This window comes from Procambarus clarkii, chromosome 83 (assembly GCF_040958095.1).
Source record: "Procambarus clarkii isolate CNS0578487 chromosome 83, FALCON_Pclarkii_2.0, whole genome shotgun sequence".
In the NCBI taxonomy this organism is placed as follows: Eukaryota; Metazoa; Arthropoda; class Malacostraca; order Decapoda; family Cambaridae; genus Procambarus; species Procambarus clarkii.
The window spans coordinates 3278148-3299447 of NC_091232.1; the positions used below are offsets into that span (position 1 = coordinate 3278148).

Genomic DNA, 21300 nt, shown 5'->3' on the forward strand with positions numbered 1-21300 from the left:
TGGTGCCAGAGATGTAAAGTGCCTAAAGCATTCCCCCCTGAAGTTGTCTGCTCTCTCTCTCTCTCTCTCTCTCTCTCTCTCTCTCTCTCTCTCTCTCTCTCTCTCTCTCTCTCTCTCGTTGGAGTTAATAATATGCAACAGGAAGCTGAGTTTAATCATGGTTGTTTTATTGGCTTTAATTAATGTCTGTGTGTAGTGGTGGGGAAGGTCCAGACTCCTCCACCACCACCGGGGTTCCAGTGGTGTGCACTGTGCCTCTATTATGTCTACTAAATATATTTATCTTTATACACACACACACACACACACACACACACACACACACACACACACACACACGCACCCCAGGAAGCAGCCCGTAACAGCTGTCTAACTCCCAGGTACCTATTTACTGCTAGGTAACAGGGGTATCAGTGTGAAACAAACTCTGCCCATTTGTTTCCGCCTCCGCCGGGATCGAACCCGGGCCCTTCGGACCACGACTCCAGGTCGCTGTCCACTCAGCCGTCAGACCTCTGTGTGTGTTTGAGAGAGAGAGAGAGAGAGAGAGAGCGCGAGCCTGCCTATACTGTACTAGTACTGAAGGTGACTAAAGAAAACGAAGATTTGCTGATAGAAGAAGGGGGTAAACTTTCGTATATGTAACAGAAGTCCGGGTTAACATAGTACGAATGGTTATTTTGCGATAACGTTTCTGGTTATGTAGTGGGAGTCTAGCGTGACCTGAGGTGGGATCAAGGGGAAACTACGAGCGTGACTGACACTCCCTTGGGATCTCATCACCGCTCTTTATTGTCACGCTTCCTTCTAAACCCTATTTGTTCACTCTCTTTACCCTTGAATCAGAGGTCCCTCGAGGCTTATACCTTAGGTTCCACGCGTCTATATTGTGCCTCTGTTGTCGTATCGGAAGCCTTATTGTTATTTAGTCATTTTAGGATATTCTGTGACAACAAAGGATTCTTGTAGGGCCTTACCTGGTTTGTCGCTTTCGCACGGGAATTACTTACGACCCTTCAGCGTTATGTAATGACGAGATTGATTGATTGTCATGTCAAGACGCCTTCGTCAGCGGCGCGTCTTGATGATGTGTAATGGGCACGAGCCTTGATGATATATGGTAATGTATTGTCTTCTTATCAAGAAGGGGTTAGGCTCAGTATGCTTCGGTGGGGTCTTAATTGGGTATTGTATTGTTGTGTGTGTGTGTGTGTGTGTGTGTGTGTGTGTGTGTGTGTGTGTGTGTGTGTGTGTGTGTGTGTGTGCAAGATTAACCCAGATATCTTGTCACGGTAGCGGCCGAGGCTCGCAATGTTTTCTGCCGTATTCCACTAGTACAGAAACGTGAACTTTTTGTGCTTTGGGGGGAAGTAGGGTACAACAGTTTACTTTCGTTCATCACATCAATAGTTGCTGTAAGTACTAACATTTTTGGGGCGAGGAAGGGTTGATGTATTCGCTCATATTCGCTCAACTCTTCCTAAATCAAATGGCAAAAAATTAACTTTAACTCTGCATCATTTTCATCTATGACCAAAAACTGGTTTCGTTCTGATGGCCAGAAATAATTTCCTCCCCCACGAACGCTTCCTTATCGGCTCATGACGCTATATCAGCAGTTGTCTGACTCCTCAAGTTTATGGTGAATGGAGTCTTCCAGGGCGGGCAGCTGCTGGAGTCTTCCAGGGCGGGCAGCTGCTGGAGTTTCCCAGGGCGGGCAGCTGCTGGAGCCCCTCAGGTGCGCCGCCGCCTTCTTCAAGGTGCGCCAGGTGGGAATTCTTTAGTGTTGTTGTTGTCGAGGGCGGGAGGCAGGCCCCACCCTGGCGGGCCGCAGCGGGCCAGGCCTCCACACACACCCTCCTAATAACATTAATAATAAGAGGAGTAACCGCGGCTACCAAAGGGGCTGTTGGACCCCCCGATGCTACCAAAGGGGCTGTTGGTCCCCCCCGAGGCTGCCAAAGGGGCTGCTGGTCCCCCCCGAGGCTGCCAAAGGGGCTGCTGGTCCCCCTCGAGGCTGCCAAAGGGGCTGTTGGTCCCCCCCGAGGCTGCCAAAGAGGCTGTTGGACCCCCCGAAGCTGCCCCCTATTTATATCTCCCCAAACTTGAAAGATTTGAAGAGATGAACAATCACAATAATAATATTACCAATTAATTATAATAATAATAAGTTATTTATAACAGATACAACAGAGGGTTTGCTTGATGTTAAACATGTATATACGCGAAGTTTGTTTGGTGTGTGAAGGGGGGAGGGGGTACCTACCTGTTGTTGGTTTCGGGGATCAACGTCCCCGCGGCCCGGTCTCTCTGACCAGGCCTACTGGTTGGTGGTCTGGTTAACCAGGCTGGTGTTAACTGGTGTTAACCAGGCTGGTGAACACCTGCGAACGCAGGTGTTCGCAGCCTGTTGGTTCAACCACTTGGGCAGGACGGTAGAGTGACGGTCTTTCTTCATACCTGGAGAACATACCTGGAGAACATACCTGGAGAACATACCTGGAGAGGGTTCTGGGAGTTATCCTACTCCCCAAGTCCGGCCCGAGGCCAGGCTTGACTTGTGAGAGTTTGGTCCAACAGGCTGTTGCTTGGAGCGGCCCGCAGGACCACATATCCATTACAGCCTGGTTGGTCCGGCACTTCTTGGAAGAACTTGTCCAAGTTCCTCTTGAATACATCCACCTTCGTTCCAGCAATATTTTTAATGGTTGCTGGGAGGGTGTTGAACAGCTGTGGACCTCTGATGTTCAGACAGTGTTCTCTGGTTGTGTCTATGGCACCTCTACTCTTCACTGGTTCTATTCTGCATTTCCTTTCGTTCCAGTATGTTGTTGTTCTATTGTGCAAATTTGGGACCTGTCCTTCAGGTATCTTCCATGTATATATTATGTGATACCTCTCTCGTTTCCTTTCCAATGAGTAAATTTTGAGAGCTTTGAGATGGTCCCAATAATTTAGATGTTTTATCATTACAATGCGTGCCGTATATGTTCTCTGTATTCCCTCTATGTCCAACCACTTGGGCTGGACGGTAGAGCGACGGTCTCGCTTCATGCAGGCCGGCGTTCAATCCCTGACCGTTCAAGGGGTTGGGCACCATTCCTTCCCCCCCGTCCCATCCCAAATCCTTATCCTGACCCCTTCCAAGTGCTATATAGTCTTAATGGCTTGGCGCTTTCCCTTCACAATTCCCTCCCTTCCCTCTATTCCAGAAATCTCTCCTGCTTTGAAAATGGAAGTGAATACATGAGCAGTGTTCAAGACAATAAAACACAAGTGATTTGATCAGCATGACTATTGTGGTAGGATCCATACGATTGGATCCTATGGATCCTATCACAATATTGGATTGGATAGGATCTATAGTGATAGGATTGAAGGTTCTCATGCAGACGATGAGTTACAATAACGTGGCTGAAGATATGAGGACCAAACTACTCATCAGAAGATGAGAAGACGAAGACGTTTCGGTCCGTCTTGGACCATTCCCAAGTCGATTGAAGATTCTCATAATAATCCATCCTAGCATTTCCGTGACTGATGCTAAATTGGGTTTCTTAGGCTTGCTGAACATTAGGTCGTCAGAGATAATTATTCCCACATCCTTTACATGTTTCTTCTTTAACAGTACTAATTATTAATTAGATAATCAGTACTTCTGAGATCTGATTATCTTGTACTCTGTACTTCCTTTAGCTCATTATTTTACATGCCTCTGTACCTGGAACTTATCACTCTTCTACATCATGTTATCTTCCGTTGCCCAATCGAAGACTTTATTGATATCAGCTTGTGGTTTTCTTCATGACCTCTACAGAAGTCATTTTCATACTGATATCAGTATCGTACGTGCCGATGATATCAAAATGTGACTTGTATTTATGTCTATATCTGATATAATGATGAGACAAAGCAGTAGTGTCAGACCAGTGTATTGTGGTGCAGAGTTTTTTTCTGTGCTTGGACTTGATGTTGTTTGAGTGATAATCTTTGCAATTTGTTTGACAGAGAATTGGATATTCATCGCCCTACTTTACCTGCTCTTCCTACTGATCTTATTTTCTGGGTTATATCCGGGAAAGGGAAGCTGGATGATTGGGATGACTGGGAGAGGGAGAGAGAGAGGGAGAGAGAGGAGGGGCAGAGTGATGGGGCTGACTGGAAAAGAGAGAGAGAGAGAGAGAGAGAGACAGAGAGGGGAGTTTGGGGGTTTTGTGGGGGTTAGGTAGAGACGGGTGTGGCTGGGCTGAGCTGAGAGCCCTATATGGTGGGGCGGGACACGTCAGCCAGGGCTCCTCTCACTCTATTAGGATACAAATTGGTGGTGAGATCCTAGCTGAGGGGAGGCTGAGGGAGGGTGTTGTGGCGGTGATGGGAGCAGCTGGGACACGCCCACACGCAACCCATTCATCACCTGCTGGAGCGGAACTTTGGGGGGGCTGGCTGGGGGGGCTTTGTGGGGGCTGGTCCCCCTCTCCACCTACTGGTTATCTGATAAGTTCGCTTGCAGAGTTGGGCGTTAGTTCCTCGGCCCAGCCTTCATCGCTCCCGGTTGTTTAATGTAATACTCCTAATTCGCCTGTTTCTTATTCCCTCCCTGAAAGTGTGTATCGATTTGCCGACAGATATCTTTGACTTGTCTGTACCTCTTGGATGCACTCCAGGACTGTTGGTCCGCTGGGCTGATGCCGGGGCTGCGTCTGGGCTCATGCCGGGGCTCCGTCAGGGCTCAGGCCGGGGGCTCAGGCCGGGGCTCAGGCCGGGGCTCCATCCACAAGACGTGGGCCTCACATGTGATGTGTTCAGTGTGCTGAAAGTCTTCTTCCAAAGATCCTGAGAGTTATTCTTATGTTTGCTTGTTTTGCAAACACCGCAGATGTGTGTGTGTGTGTGTGTGTGTGTGTGTGTGTGTGTGTGTGTGTGTGTGTGTGTGTGTGTGTGTGTGTCCTCTGAGTTAGGCTGGGACTGAGCTTATCATCCTGGTTCATTTTGTCTATCATCTCATAATGCTGGAATGTCACCGGCGCCTGTCTGGTCCTGACGTCCTCTCGCATCATCTGATTATTCTCAATTGTTTTGTTTTGCCCAAGACCACTGATATTGACGCTTCCGCTGTCATAAGTGATGCTGTGGGCGCTGCCTGTTGCCCTGTGGGCGCTGCCTGTTCTCCTGTGGGCGCTGCCTGTTGCCCTGTGGGCGCTGCCTGTTCTCCTGTGGGCGTGTCATGTTGCCCTGTGGGCGTGTCATGCTACCCTGTGGGCGTGTCATGTTACCCTGTGGGCGTGTCATATTGACCTATGCGCTTGCGGGGTGTGGCACTCGTCTCAGTACATGTGGAAAGGGAAATAGTCTAGGATATGGCTGTCTTATTGACAAAATTAATAACAATTTTGCCTAATCTGAGGATTTCGATTAAATCTTGTTAAAGTGAGGATAATGCTGGTATTCACTGTCACGCAGGACAGAGGGTCATACATAAGACAATAGGTCTAAACTGTAGGCTGAAGTACATATATATCACGGTTACAATCAATGTTTTAATGGGTGGATATGTGAAGACAACTTTGACCTGCAGCGTATGAGACAGGGAGGAGTGGGGGAGTGTGCTGGCCAGCATCCTCCAGCCCCCACTACAAGACCTGTCACTCTCATCTCCCGCCTCCTGCCTCCAATTTAGTCGTTCTTGTCTCAACTTTTAGCTGTTTGTCTCGTGAAGTGCTGCTTTTAGGGTGTGTGGGTGTGTTCACCTAGTTATATTTACCTACTTGTGCTTGCGGGGCTTTTTGGTCCCGCCTCTCAACTGTCAATCAACAATGATATCAACTCCTAGACCTTTCTCTCTGTTTCATGAATTACTTCATCTCCCATTCTGTATCCTGGGTTATTTTTCCTCTATTATGTCAACTACATATTTCTCTCTAACACTCGCGCACACATTCCCCGGAAGCAGCTAGTAGCAGCTGTCTAGCTCCCAGATACCTATTTTCTGCTAGGTGAACAGAGCATCAGGGTGAAAGAAACTCTGCCCATTTGTTTCTGCCTCTGCCGGGGATCGAACCCGGGGCCCTTAGGACTACGACCCCAGATTGGTGTCTACTTAGCCGCGAGGCCCCCCCGCGGCTGTGTGTGGTGTGCGTGCGTGCTTGCGTGAGTGCGTGAGTGTGTGTTATAAAGTATTTTGCAAGCATATGATCTTGAAAATATTTGGACTTACCTAAATATTAACTGGCTGTTGATAGATGAGGGATTAATATGTAGTGCTTCAGCAATGTCTAATCACCTTGAACAAATCCACAAGGGCCGTGACGAGGATTCGAACCTGCGTCCGGGAGCATCCCAGACACTGCCTTAATCGACTGAGCTACGAGGTGTTCTAATCACCTTATTTCAGTGCTGCTGGTCGGGATATGTCTAGTGATGGTCCGGTTGTGTGTAGGAATCATGTGATCTTTTGATAAGGCTCTATTGTTTGTGTATTCGTAACTGCCATGAAAGAGATGTTGTCGTCTTGCCTATATAATGATATTATTCAGGCCATCTATTGGTCGAGGAATGGCTACGGTACAACCTTGTTTGGGTTCAGATCGATGATGTTCTTCGGCGAAGAACTTTTCTTCAAGGAGTGCCGGACCAACCGGGCTGTGGTTGATATGTGGGCCTGCGGGCCGCTCCAAGCCATAGCCTATTGGACCAAGCAACCAGGAGCATGTCAAGCCTGGCCTCGGGCCGGGCTTGGAGAGTAGAAGAACTCCCAGAACCCCATCAAGCAGGTATATGTGGGCCTGCGGGCCGCTCCAAGCCATAGATAGCCTGTTGAACCAAGCAACCAGGAGCATGTCAAGCCTGGCCTCAGACCTGGCTTGGGAGTAGCAGAACTCCCAGAACCCCATCAAGCAGAAGAGTGCGGAGCAGGAGCTGTTGTCTCGGAGGAGCCAAGAGCGTCATTGTCTCACTTGAGTGAGGACTTGATAAGTCCCGCCATCTGCAGTCTGGCGGCTGAGTGTTCATGGGAGTGGCTACGTCTCCTGCCTCCGACACCACATGCTCTCTCCGCCCTCTTATGTGTTATTAACAATAAAGGTCTTTATGACTGGTTGTGGGTGGTGGGTGTGGCGATGACTGGGTCCTTGTCTGGGTGCTCAGGTCCCTACATGTTCCCCTCGTCTGGGTGCTCAGGTCCCTACATGTTCCCCTCGTCTGGGTGCTCAGGTCCCTACATGTTCCCCTCGTCTGGGTGCTCAGGTCCCTACATGTTCCCCTCGTCTGGGTGCTCAGGTCCCTACGTGTTCCTTGTCTGGGTGCTCAGGTCCCTACGTGTTCCTTGTCTGGGTGCTCAGGTCCCTACGTGTTCCTTGTCTGGGTGCTCAGGTCCCTACGTGTTCCTTGTCTGGGTGCTCAGGTCCCTACGTGTTCCTTGTCTGGGTGCTCAGGTCCCTACGTGTTCCTTGTCTGGGTGCTCAGGTCCCTACATGTTCCCCTCGTCTGGGTGCTCAGGTCCCTACATGTTCCCTCGTCTACAATTGTTCACGCTGAACATGTTCCTCGTCTACCGTTGTTCATACTGAACATGTTCCTCGTCTACCGTTGTTCACGCTGAACATGTCCCTCGTCTACCGTTGTTCATGCTGAACATGTTCCTCGTCTACCGTTGTTCATGCTGAACATGTTCCTCGTCTACCGTTGTTCATGCTGAACATGTTCCTCGTCTACCGTTGTTCATACTGAACATGTGGCCTTGTGTATATGTGGACATAATTAGCCATCGTCCAATAATAACGGTACTTGCCTCACTATACCTTGTGAGGAGTTTTTACTTCCCCAGTTTGGTGGAGCTATACTGTTGGTTAGCAGCTTCATGCTGCTAACAGCGAATGCTCCTGGTTCGATGTCTCCCTCGCATCACCCGCCGACACTAAGGTCCCCCCCCCCCCTTCATCCATCTCACTATCTTGCACTTATTTGGGTTTAAGTCAAATATCCATTTTTTCCAGATCACCACCTTAATCTTCCTGAAGCATTCTGCAATTCTGCTCTTTTCTTCTACATTTTATAAGTTTTTCATTAGTAGAATGAGTCCTTGATTGTATCATTAACATATAATTTTCGGAGAAGAAAATAAAGAGTACTCAGAGAAGACCTTGTGGATCCTCACTGAACACTTTGATATTTTCTTCTCCTACCACCCCTATATATATATATATATATATATATATATATATATATATATATATATATATATATATATATATATATATATATATATATATGCAATTGACGATCACAAAACACTGATCATTTTATGCGGAAAATCCACAGAGAAATATGAAATGAGGTGAACGTTTCGGCTTCGTTAAAGCCTTTGTCAACACCAGACTGACTAAGGAGAAGGGAGAAGGGGGAGGATATATAGGCCGACACCTGACCAACCCATCCCTAGGGTTGGTCAGGTGTAATTAACCAAAATCAGGTATAGCTTAGCTTAAAATGGTCAAAGAGGATTATGCGGTCAGAGAATAAGGATGAAAGATTAAAGAAAAGCCTCATGAACACACAATATATGAATATACAATTATAATGAGACATTGTAAGCCTCTCTATCAGAGTTGTTTCTTAAACTGTTGTGCAATATTATAACTTAAAAATGGATCAAGTTTGTACATTCCAGTACTAACATTAAGAAGATTTGGACACTGACTGATTAGAGCAGACTCAATCAAATTCCGTTCCACGAAATCCCCACAATTGGTAATGCTTTTTGCCCCATTCCAGTTAATATTGTGATCGCATAAACTCGTATGTAGATACAATGCATTAGACGTTTGGGCAGTTCTAATACTATAAGCATGTTGTGACAACCGCAATTGTAAGGACTTTCCTGTTTGTCCAAGGTACACAGAATCACAATCATTGCAGGGAATTGAATACACACAACCTGCTGTATCAGGGGAGTTTTTTATTAAATTGGATTTGATCGTACTATTAGTGAACACCAAATTTATATTAAGTTTCTTAAAAATCAGAGACAATTTTTCAAGTCCACTCGCATAAGGTACCACCAATGAGTTAATAATTTTTGGTTTCGCCTTAGGGACGTGATTATAAAACGTACGTTTGGCTTGTACAAACGAGAAATCCAAAAACCTCTTAGGATATTGTAAACTCTTCCCAATTTCATATATTTTAGCAATCTCTTCATCAAAAAACTCAGGGCTGCAAACCCTCAAAGCTCGTAGAAACATTCCTGAAAATACTGCCTGTTTAACTTTACTATGATGATTCGAATAAAAATGAACATACGACCCCACGTTGGTAGGTTTCCTATACACATTAAATTTGAACTTTCTAGCGACTCTATGAATCATAATGTCCAAAAACGGAAGAGTACCATTCTCCTCAGTCTCACAAGTGAATTTTATTGAAGGTACCAAAGAATTGAGTTCATTAAGAAAAACTATCTGGTCTTTGTTGCACGGCCATAAGCACAAAATATCATCAACATACCTATACCAAACCACATTAGCCGGCATAATCCTGGATAAGATTTTTGTTTCAAAGAATTCCATATACAAATTGCTTAAAACTGGGGACAGGGGATTGCCCATCGCCATACCAAATGTTTGTTTGAAAAATTTTCCATTAAAACTAAAATAATTGTCTTTTATACACAATTTAATAAGTTCCAATACTTTATTGGTCTGCAAGCTCAAATTATATTTAGGCAGTAAAGTTATTCACTAAAGTTCCTGTTGATGATCTGTTAGAATTTCTACGTGAGGAACTGCCTAAATATAATTTGAGCTTGCAGACCAATAAAGTATTGGAACTTATTAAATTGTGTATAAAAGACAATTATTTTAGTTTTAATGGAAAATTTTTCAAACAAACATTTGGTATGGCGATGGGCAATCCCCTGTCCCCAGTTTTAAGCAATTTGTATATGGAATTCTTTGAAACAAAAATCTTATCCAGGATTATGCCGGCTAATGTGGTTTGGTATAGGTATGTTGATGATATTTTGTGCTTATGGCCGTGCAACAAAGACCAGATAGTTTTTCTTAATGAACTCAATTCTTTGGTACCTTCAATAAAATTCACTTGTGAGACTGAGGAGAATGGTACTCTTCCGTTTTTGGACATTATGATTCATAGAGTCGCTAGAAAGTTCAAATTTAATGTGTATAGTGTTATGATCTCAGCCTGCAGGAGAAACGAGTCTCCCTTCTTGAGAGTTATTCAGCAAGCCTGACCTAACTAGAAGGTCTAGCAAATATTGAGGTGATAACCCATGTGAAAAATGGTATGGTGGATTCAATGAACAATTTAAGATTATGGGCAATGAAGAAGAAAACAGATAAATGACTGGCTAGGAGATGTGGACATTTTGCTGGAGGCGTGAGGCTCGCTTCTGGAGGACCTTGACCTCACTTGAGTGCCAGACATCGCAGGGGGAAGCCGCGCTCCGTTTGAGCTCCCGTCAGAAGGGAACCCCTAGTGATATATCTCTAAGAGAAGAGAAGTGTGCAGACGTGCCAGCTGTGGAATCGAGCTGGGGACGTGTGGTCTCAAGTCGTGGACGATAATTAGTGAATATTAAGCCGCCCGGAGGCATTATTGTGGGCCGTGGGAGCGCCCTGACCAGACGCCGTCAGAGGGAAAGCGCCCTCGACCAATTAATCTGTGGTAAGCACGATATACGCCAGTTCATAGTGATCACTTGTAGTTGGTCGTGTGCCCAGCGACAGTAGCAATGTTTATTTATAAGTTAGACATGTTTTAATAAGGCAGAAAGCCTGAAATAAGAGAGTGGAGAGGGAGGAACACGGAGCGACGTCCGCCCCCTCTGAGCGCTGGCGGACGACTGAGGGAGCCTGGCTCCGGATGTAGGAAGACCCTCCCAGCGAGTGAGGACCGCCGCCAGGCGAGGTGGAGTATGGACCCGCCCAAAACGGGGGAGTCCACTCTCACTGTATGTAGAGGACAGATAGAGGTTTGAGGCAAGCATATTGTGTGGTTATTTTTGTTTATGTGTTAAAGGGGAACATTTTATTGGAACGTCGATGGGTTGCAGGTTTGTCTTTGGGGAAGAAGTTGCTGAGAACTTCGAAGCCAGCAGATGATGTAGCTGATGAGACTCCAAGGTAGTGGAGCAGAGGACCTCGAGCTGTGAGGAGAAGCAGCAGTGAAGAGGAGTGTCACGTGCTTCTGGAGAGGTGGTGTAGCAGCCAAGAGAGCTGTGGAAGAACATAACAGAAGGGTGAAGCACCGTAGTTGCACAAGGAAACTTCATGATAGCAGCCTGGAGGAGCTGCAGAGGATCCTGGTAGTGAAGCCCGGAAGAACCTAAGGATATTAGGATTGTGAACTTCCAGAGGTGGAAGGGGAAGTTCTGGTGGATTACTTATAGGGAGTTGATAGTGTTTGGTTGTCAGTAGCGTGCAAGACGCAGTGAGAGGTGAGTGACTGTTGGCATTCTTATGTCAAGGAGTTTTTTATACTGAAGTATCAATGGACATTTATACTGGTATATGTTATTGCATTCAAATGCTGATTTTCTATATATATATGTTATCTTGCTGATGGTGCAACAGTGTGTAGGCTTGACCAACTTGAGGAGGTTAATAGTATCAGGTGGCGAACCAGGAGATAGGATACCACTTGATAAGCTGATAATAGAGTTCTGATGGTGTTGGAGTGCAACCTGATTGTGATATTATAGAGTATAGGATTCATTATTATTATATGTGTGTATGTATCGTGTATGTGCTTTGTCCAGTAAATGTGTCACAATTTGCTGGTGTTTGCCCTTGTCCTAGTGAGGCTTCCCAGGAAGTAGTGAAGAAGGAGAGAGAAAGAGAAAGAACCAAGAACCACTGCTGTGGACAGGGTAAAAGGTAATACTAGTAAGTCATAGGGGATTGAGGAGATCATATCTCATAAGGAGAGAGTGGGGAGTCACAGCGGCTCGAGTGGGTGTGTGCACGTGACAACGAGGCTAAGTGTTGGAGCCGCATCCCCTAAACGTGTGACGTTGAGCCCCTCTCCAAGAGCCAGAAGCGCCAAGGGTGGTCTCCTAGTATAAGCACTCTGCCGAGTTGTGGGTTGGGTTGTCCATAGAGAAGGATCGACGACGACAACACCAACCAACCCACAGTCTATAAGAATAGGAAACCTACCAACGTGGGGTCGTATGTTCATTTTTATTCGAATCATCATAGTAAAGTTAAACAGGCAGTATTTTCAGGAATGTTTCTACGAGCTTTGAGGGTTTGCAGCCCTGAGTTTTTTGATGAAGAGATTGCTAAAATATATGAAATTGGGAAGAGTTTACAATATCCTAAGAGGTTTTTGGATTTCTCGTTTGTACAAGCCAAACGTACGTTTTATAATCACGTCCCTAAGGCGAAACCAAAAATTATTAACTCATTGGTGGTACCTTATGCGAGTGGACTTAAAAAATTGTCTCTGATTTTTAAGAAACTTAATATAAATTTGGTGTTCACTAATAGTACGATCAAATCCAATTTAATAAAAAACTCCCCTGATACAGCAGGTTGTGTGTATTCAATTCCCTGCAATGATTGTGATTCTGTGTACCTTGGACAAACAGGAAAGTCCTTACAATTGCGGTTGTCACAACATGCTTATAGTATTAGAACTGCCCAAACGTCTAATGCATTGTATCTACATACGAGTTTATGCGATCACAATATTAACTGGAATGGGGCAAAAAGCATTACCAATTGTGGGGATTTCGTGGAACGGAATTTGATTGAGTCTGCTCTAATCAGTCAGTGTCCAAATCTTCTTAATGTTAGTACTGGAATGTACAAACTTGATCCATTTTTAAGTTATAATATTGCACAACAGTTTAAGAAACAACTCTGATAGAGAGGCTTACAATGTCTCATTATAATTGTATATTCATATATTGTGTGTTCATGAGGCTTTTCTTTAATCTTTCATCCTTATTCTCTGACCGCTTAATCCTCTTTGACCATTTTAAGCTAAGCTATACCTGATTTTGGTTAATTACACCTGACCAACCCTAGGGATGGGTTGGTCAGGTGTCGGCCTATATATCCTCCCCCTTCTCCCTTCTCCTTAGTCAGTCTGGTGTTGACAAAGGCTTTAACGAAGCCGAAACGTTCACCTCATTTCATATTTCTCTGTGGATTTTCCGCATATATATATATATATATATATATATATATATATATATATATATATATATTATTAAATATGATCGAAAAAGTAAGATTAATAATTCTAACACGAATTTTCTCAATCTTTCGTACATTTCTTTTCCCTGTTGGTGGTAATTCAAAAATCAATTCTCCAAAATTCATTTTTATTTCTAGTCTGACGCGACACTTGAGCGCGTTTCGTAAAACTTATTACATTTTCAAAGACTTTAGTTACACATACACAACTGAATAGAACTAATATATATATGTATGTCGTACCTAGTAGCCAGAACGCACTTGTCAGCCTACTATGCAAGGCCCGATTTGCCTAATAAGCCAAGTTTTCGTGAATTAATTGTTTTTCGACTACCTAACCTACCTAACCTAACCTAACTTTTTCGGCTACCTAACCTAACCAAACCTATAAAGATAGGTTAGGTTTGGTTAGGTTCGGTCATATATCTACGTTAATTTTAACTTCAATAAAAAAAAATTGAGCTCATACATAATGAAATGGGTAGCTTTATCATTTCATAAGAAAAAAATTAGAGAAAATATATTAATTTAGGAAAACTTGGCTTATTAGGCAAATCGGGCCTTGCATAGTAGGCTGAGAAGTGCGTTCTGGCTACTAGGTACGACATATATATATATATATGTATATATATATATATATATATATATATATATATATATATATATATATATATATATATATTTCTGAACTACATGATTTGCCTTTTTAACATATTTTGTTCTGTATTTCGTTGCAGGTAAGGGAAAGGCGGGAGAGGAGACCCTGTGATCATCGAAGGTAAATAGTTGCTCGGTTGTCAGTTATGTTTGAGGTGATATCCTGGGTGTTGGTGTGTTAAGTGATGAACGAGCACCAGTGTTGACCTAGTTGAGTGTGTGTGTGTTGACGCTGCCACTTCTCGCATGGGGTAGGGGGGTTCGAGGACCCACCGGCCCCCCCTTGTCTGCCCTGGCCGACCCACCTAGTGGGTCGTCGGTCCCGCCCGACCCACCGGTCCTAGTCTGCGCCGGCCGACCCACCTGCCCTCCTTATGGAAATTGAACATGACTGATGTTACACCCACTTTACGGGTGGTGTCGCTGGGACGTCAGACGATTGACGGCTCGCTGTTTATCTTTGGGGTCAGAGGTCGTAGAGCACATCAATGCGAGGTCTCTTCACTTAATGTTTAATATTTATATATGTTTCAGCGTTAATACCTCTCAATAGTTTTGAAATAGTTCCAGGAGTTTATAGTACTGCTCGTACTGCTGCTGGGTGATGTAAAAGGTTGTGTTCGCTTTGTTTTACATACGGTACAAGCTCAAATTTTCGAGGGTGACTTCCAGCGCGTCCTGCAGTTTGTACGAGTTACCCCAACATTTTCTACCCTACTTTGAGGTTTTCTTTGAAGCTTTTTGGCACAAACTAGGTTAAACTAATATTTGTCAAAACAATGAATGAGCCACCGTTAGCGGCAATGTAATATATTAATATTGTTGTTCACAAGTGATAATAATACATTATTTATTTGGAAGTGTTAATTTTACTTGTCAGTAAGATAATTTCTCACCTTCCTCAGTATTGACAGTCCATTAGGGCAAGAAATTGGTGGCAACATTGCTCATTTGGTCTCATTTAATTTGTAGTTCCAATATTTATAAGAATGAACGAGAAAAGTTAGCAAAATAAACAGAACCAGAATTGTTCTTCTTCCACTCTTCACAATTCTGAAGTAAGATGGGGTGAAAAATTATTATATACCAGATGGGGTACCCGGCGTTGCCCGGGTCTCATTTTAATCTCCCCTTCCCTTCGCTGTCTTCTCTCTCTCCCCTCCTTTCTCACTCTCCCCCTCTTCTCTCACTCTCCCCCTCTTCTCGCACTCTCCCCTCTCACTCTCCCCCTCTTCTCTCACTCTCCCCCTCTTCTCTCACTCTCCCCTCCTCTCTCACATCTCCGCCCTCTCTACCCCTCTCCTCCTTATCTCTCATAACATACAATCTCAGCAAAAACACAACGTTCTTTTTACAACTGTTACTGTGAGTCGAGGTTGTAACAGCAGTTACAACCTTGTGGTCTTCATGTTGTAAGTTGGGATATTATAAACAGCTGAAAACTGTTGAAAAAGTGTATTCTGGAAAATAAAACCTCATATTTCAGACGTTGTAGGAGTCACTGGTATTCGAAACAGGAACTGATCCTTCTTAATAGGGGGCACTGGTGCCGACCCCGACCGACCTATGACAGTCCCATACCACCTATGTGTATTCTTGAAAAATTGGTTGAATCTAGCTCCAAGCTAGATATCATGTTTTTTTATTGAGCCGTGTTGTTTGTGCATTGTAAGGCACCTTGAAAGATATGTTGTCTTGCCAATATACTGAGATCATTGGGGCTGACATTACTGATAGAAACATGACCCCTTACCGACACCAACCAGAAGACCTCCAACTTTTTAATGAAGAACTCTCCCGACACCAAGCAAAATGGCTTGAAAGAGAGAAATGTTGTCTATGCCTGCACATGGCCACTTGGGGACCGTCTGTTCCAACGATCTCTGTATATAGGCAAGACAACAGCATCTCTTTCAAGGCACTTCACAATGCACAAACAACACTACCATGAAAGTAAAGTAAATTAGAGTAAATTTTATTCAGGAAAGTACATACATAGTTAATTTACAAACATAATGTTGGATTTATAGATAGAGCTAGTACATACAATACCTAAAGCCACTAGTACGCATAGTGTACTAGAAAGAACATATACTTTCTACACACAACCAGATCATGACAGATCGACAGATACACCGACAACAGAAGATTAGACATCGCTGAAGCACTACATATCAAACAGTTTCAACCAACTATCAACAGCCAGCTCACACTCAGATACATATTATCATCTTCAAACCCAAGAATATCCAGCATTAGCCATTATAACAACCGTGGACATCTTCAAGAGAAAACTGGACGGTTTTCTAAGAGAAGTTCCGGATCAGCCGGGCTGTGGTGGGTATGTGGCCTTGCGGGCAGCTCCAAGCAACAGCCTAGTGGACCAGACTCTCACAAGTCGAGCCTGGCCTCGGGCCGGGCTTGGGGAGTAGAAGAACTCCCAGAACCCCATCAACCAGGTATCAACCAGGTATAAGAACATAGGAAATAAGGCAACTGCAGAATTTTGCTTTGGTTGTACTGTATGTGTGGTTGCTGAAGCTAAAGTGAAGAGCTGAAGTGTATCCATTTCAGCTCTGCCTTCGACAATGTTGACAGAATCGACGAAACGCATCTCCTAGTGGCAGGCCATATTAAACTAAAAGATAACTTTGGAGAGAGAATTTGTCAGCATCTCAGCATCTATATAAGAAATATAGACAAGATTCACGTGTCTCTTCCCCCCCCCCCATTTTTTGGAGCTATAGGAATCACAGCCAATATTTCACACTTACTGGAAGTCGCAGGGAGAATGGGGGGGGGGAGGATCTTTATAAACACCTATATTTGTTAAGGAGTTTTCACAATCACGACCCAGATTGGCCTATGACACTCCCATACCCCACATGTTTCATGTGTGAACGTTGGTGAGGTGAGCCCCTAGCTTCTGGCCCCCAACCTCGGACAGACACAAGCAGACATTTTATAGATGTAGATAATCTGGCCACCATTTTTACCACCGCAGTCAGCCCCCACTGTACATGGGTCAGCAAGAACAGCCCCCCACTGTACATGGGTCAGCAAGGACAGCCCCCACTGTACATGGGTCAGCAAGAACAGCCCCCCACTGTACATGGGTCAGCAAGAACAGCCCCCCACTGTACATGGGTCAACAAGCACAGCCCCCAAGTACAGAGCAGCGACATCAATTTATTCAATGATTCGGTTTCTTCAGTGATAACAAAATGGCTGGTTTGGTGATGGGATAAAAGGCCCATCAACCTGGCTGGCCATTGAAGCGACAAGTAGTCTACCATTGACCACCCACTGTGTATACACCCAGTAAAGGGGGGAATACACATCTGTGTGTGTGTGTATACCTTTTCGTTGAGAGGTATACTTATGTGTTGTGTAGGGCGGTGTAGGCGCCACACCTGCTACGTCACTGCAGGTGTGGCGCCACTATATAAAACCCAAGAAGCTGTAACGGCAAATTGTTGTCTAAATTTATGTCTGTTATGGCTTTGATGTTATCATGTTGACCATTACCATGGTACCCGAGAGCTGTTATCATGGTACCCAAGCTGTTACCATGGTAGCCGAGACGTCTTGCCAATATATGGGCAACAGTTACCATGATTCAAGGTGTTGACAGTGTAGCAGTGGTTGTGGGCGGCCGGTGTTGCCAGGTGAGGGCTCAGGGGGGCGTGTTGGGCTGTCTGTGTGAGGGAGTTAAGCCAGTTTGTTGTAGTTTGTTGAAGAGAAGAGATGCGGGCGTCTTTTGTCCCCGCTGGTGGCCTGGGGCTCCGGCTGGGCGTAGGCTAGGCTCCGGCTGGGTCCTGGCTAGGCTCCGGCTGGGTCCTGGCTAGGCTCTGGCTGGGCCCTGGCTAGGCTCCGGCTAGGCGCCGGCTAGGCTCCGGCTAGGCCCCGGCCTTTTGCCACTCCGTACGAAATCCAACCTCATTTGTGATTTCAGGTGAATCGCCTTCGTGTTGGGTCCAATTTACATATAGAATTTACAAAGTCCAATTTACACATTTAATTTATAAAGTCCAATTTACACATCCTGTTTTTTTTATGATGGATGACATACAACTCCCAAACCTTTGAATGAAGACTTAAATTATAGAAAAAATATATAATTTTTTTATATTTTGCCTAAAAGGTTCAGTCTTCGAAAATTCAACACAGCCGGCAACAGTGTTTAGTTAATTGAAACGGAAACGCGTCTTTTCTTAAGGCAATACGGGCCCACGTGGTACTCACCTGGTTGTGCTTGCGAGGGTTGAGCTCTGATGTTCGCCAATCTATATGATAATTCTGTGGTGGAATACCACACGGAATGAGGGCACGAGTTTTCTGTACAGAGATAAGGCCACATTCCTCAGCTCTAGTAGCAAAAGCATCGAGCAGAACTTGCATTCTAGGCTCGGTGGCAGCCTGTAAACATATATCATCAGCATAACAAATGACAGTGTCTTCATTATTAGTTGGAAGATCTTTAATAAGTTTATGCATCAGAACGTTGAACAACAAGGGACTGAGGACCCCTCCTTGTGGAGTTCCCAGTTCAAAGTGTTTGCTCTCTGTGCTTTTAACACCATTAAACAAAACATATGCTGTTCGATTAGACAAATAGCCCTTTATCCATTTCAGTAATTTTCCTTGTATTCCCAGCTCGGCAAGCTGTTCCAGTATGATTTCTCTGTTTGCTGTATCAAAAGCTGCTGCTAGGTCGATGAAGACTGCTTGAGGGGAAGCTTCAATATGTGCGAAGTACTCAGCAAAACAGTGTTGTGTACTGAGCCCAGGCATAAATCCAAACAGTTGAGGTGACAGGTGCCCCTGTATACGATACATGAGTCGGTTAAGAACAATACGTTCAAGCACTTTACAAACACACGATGTTAGAGATATGGGTCTATAATTATCTGAGTGTGGTTTGGGGATGGGAACAATGACACTCTTTGTCCAAGCATCAGGTAATACTCCTTCACGTAAACTCATTCTGTACAACACTAATAATGGATTACCTGGTACGTGTGAGACTAATCTCAGTAGACTGTAAGTAATACCGTCCTCTCCAGGAGCCTAATGTAGTATATGTGTGCTATGCTAGGCCTGGGAATATTTAAGTTAGTTTTTTTTAGATTCATTTTTGTTTTTAAGAATTCCTTACTAAGTCAGTATACTACTATCTAAAAGCTAAGTACGTACGAATTCGTGACAATAGGTATTTATCTAAACAGGAGGATGGGCTGGGAGATGCGCGCGTGCGCATGCGTGTAGGGCTTGGCCGTATTAGAGGTCGGCCGTAACGGGCGTTGGCCGGAGGGACTTACAGTGGGGGGTTGGACTTGTAGTGGGGGAGGGGGAGGGTTGGCACGGAGCCAGAGTGGTGACTCCTCACCGTGGCACACCGTCACAAAGTTGCTCGTTGACGCATTTCACGAAGGTCGTTCAGGTGCTTGTATTACCGCTGGTGTGTACGAACCTGTTGTTGACTTAGGGACGACGACGACGATCAAGGGATACGAACCTGTTGCGTGATCTCCTGGGGGTGAGAGGTGAGGCATTTCCGATTGTCTCTTGTCTGCTCCTCGAGGGGTCGTTATATACACCCAGGAGGGGCATACACACTCGGTGTGTATAAGAACATAAGAACAAAGGTAACTGTAGAAGGCCTAGTGGCCCATACGAGGCAGCTCCTATTTATAACCACCCAATCCCACTCATATACATGTCCAACCTACGCTTGAAACAATCAAGGGACCCCACCTCCACCACGTTACGCGGTAATTGGTTCCACAAATCAACAACCCAGTTACCGAACCAGTATTTACCCAAGTCTTTGCTAAATCTAAACTTATCCAATTTACAGATACATACAATTTACAATATACAAGGTATACAATTTATACCTTGTTGTTGAGAGGTATACTTACACCTGACGCTTAATATAGCGTCAGGTCATGTTCTCAGATCATGTTCTCAGATCATGTTCTCAGGTCCTCCTCATCAGATGCACAAAATAGATATTTTGTGCATATTTTTATGTTTGAGAAATATTTCTATGTTTCTCAAACATATTTCTATGTTTGAGAAATTGATAATATGCCCATGCACTCAGGTCCTGGGCCGGACTCGTGGAATTATATATTCATTAAGAAATGTAAAGTACCAGTAGCGCGAGCGCTCAGCATAATATGGAGAAAGAGCCTGGATACAGGGGAGATACCAGCAGCACTTAAATCTGCAGATATAGCTCACTGCACAAGGGGGGGGGGGAGTAAGGCCTTGGCAAAAAATTATAGATCAGTTGCACTAACATCTCACATAATAAAAGTTTTTGAAAGAGTGATTAGGAATCAACTTTATAGTTTTATGGAAAATAGTGAACTACACAACCCAGGACAACGTGGATTTAGAGCGGGAAGATCCTGTCTGTCACAGTTACTCAACCACTATGACAGAATCATAGAAGTTCTGGAAGGAAAACAAAATGCAGATGTTGTATACACAGACTTTGCAAAGGCTTTCGACAAATGTGATCATGGGGTGATAGCACACAAAATGAGGTCAATGGGAATAACTGGAAAAGTAGGACGCTGGATACTCAATTTCCTGTCGAACAGAACACAAAGAGTCAATCAAATAAAATCGAGCCCAAGCGCAGTTAAAATTTCTGTACCTCAAGGTATAGTCCTTGCACCACTGCTTTTCCTTATTCTCATATCAGATATAGACAAAAATACAAGTCACAGCTTCGTGTCATCTGCAAAGGATGACACGAAACTCAGCATGAAAATTACCTCTGCGGAAGACATTGAAAAACTACAAGCAGATACCAACAAAGTTTTCGATTGGGCAGCAGAAAATAATATGATGTTTAACAGTGATAAATTCCAGGTTCTCAGGTACGGCAAAAATGAGGATCTGAAACATAATACAGGGTACAAAACACATTCGAATCTGCCCATAGTAGGAAAATGGCATGTCAAGGATTTGGTAATAATGATGCCTGACGACCTAACGTTTAGGGAGCATAACCAAGCAAATATTGCGTCAGCCAGAAAAATTATAGGATGGATTACGAGAACTTTCAAATCCAGGGATCCCATCACAATGGTTGTACTCTTCAAGTCACTTGTGTTGTCCCGTGTTGAGTACTGCTCAGTACTCACTTCCCCCTTCAGAGCAGGAGAGATTGCTGAAATAGAGGGAATACAGAGAACATATACGGCACGCATACACGAGATAAAGCACCTAACTTATTGGGATCGTCTCAAAGCTCTCCAAATGTACTCACTAGAAAGGAGACGAGAGAGATATCAAATAATATACACATGGAAAATACTGGAGGGCCAAGCCCCAAATCTACACAGTAAAATAACAACGTACTGGAGTGAACGATATGGAAGAAAATGCAGAATAGAACCAGTGA

The 21300-nt window shown here is 44.4% G+C and overlaps 1 protein-coding gene and 1 long non-coding RNA gene across 4 annotated transcripts in view; both read left to right on the top strand.

The window, feature by feature from the left end:
- The window catches only part of Sarm (sterile alpha and armadillo motif), a 329198-nt gene that overhangs the window by 17975 nt on the left and 289923 nt on the right, over positions 1-21300 (top strand). The gene's annotated exons all lie outside the window — the stretch shown is intronic.
- On the top strand, positions 10562-11790 carry LOC138358323 (uncharacterized). Its single transcript, XR_011225326.1, has 2 exons — positions 10562-10680; positions 11069-11790. It is a non-coding gene; the product is annotated as an uncharacterized lncRNA (long non-coding RNA).